The sequence below is a fragment of the Halyomorpha halys genome, unplaced genomic scaffold (assembly GCF_000696795.3).
Source record: "Halyomorpha halys isolate HHAL.00 unplaced genomic scaffold, Hhal_1.1 Scaffold176.1, whole genome shotgun sequence".
NCBI lineage: Eukaryota > Metazoa > Arthropoda > Insecta > Hemiptera > Pentatomidae > Halyomorpha > Halyomorpha halys.
In genome coordinates, this window is record NW_027106234.1 from 1,242,039 (window position 1) to 1,242,493 (window position 455).

The following is a 455-nucleotide window of genomic DNA, read 5'->3' on the forward strand; positions in this document are numbered from 1 at the left end:
TATATATATATATATATATATAGGGCACAGCTCATACCTTGTGGCAACAGCTCATGAAAAATCACACCCTTGAAATTCCACCATACAGAAAGCTTCTTTGGGTGCAATCCCGCTTTAGATGTGGTTCGTTGGTGGGTCTCCAAGATTTTTTTCACACCACATTATCGTAGACAATCCACTTTTTATCTGCTGTCACAAGCCTTTAAAGAAATGGATCATTTTCTTGACGTTTCTGCAGAGAATTAAAAATGGAAATGTGTGTTACCAAGTTGGCTTCAGTTAGAGAGGGGGGGGACCCAAACATCAAGCCTAGAAACGTAGCCGAGGTTTCGCAAATGATTTTTTACTCTTGTATGCGAGTCAAATCTTATTCCTTCTTCTCTTTTTTAACATTTTGCTTTCGCCGATACTTAAGTTATAAATATATATATATAGTTATATATATAAATGTAATG

General features: G+C 36.0%; 1 protein-coding gene across 1 annotated transcript in view; it reads right to left on the bottom strand.

Moving 5' to 3' along the window:
* InR (Insulin-like receptor) overlaps positions 1-455 on the bottom strand; it is a 90,208-nt gene that overhangs the window by 36,504 nt on the left and 53,249 nt on the right. The window lies entirely within an intron of this gene.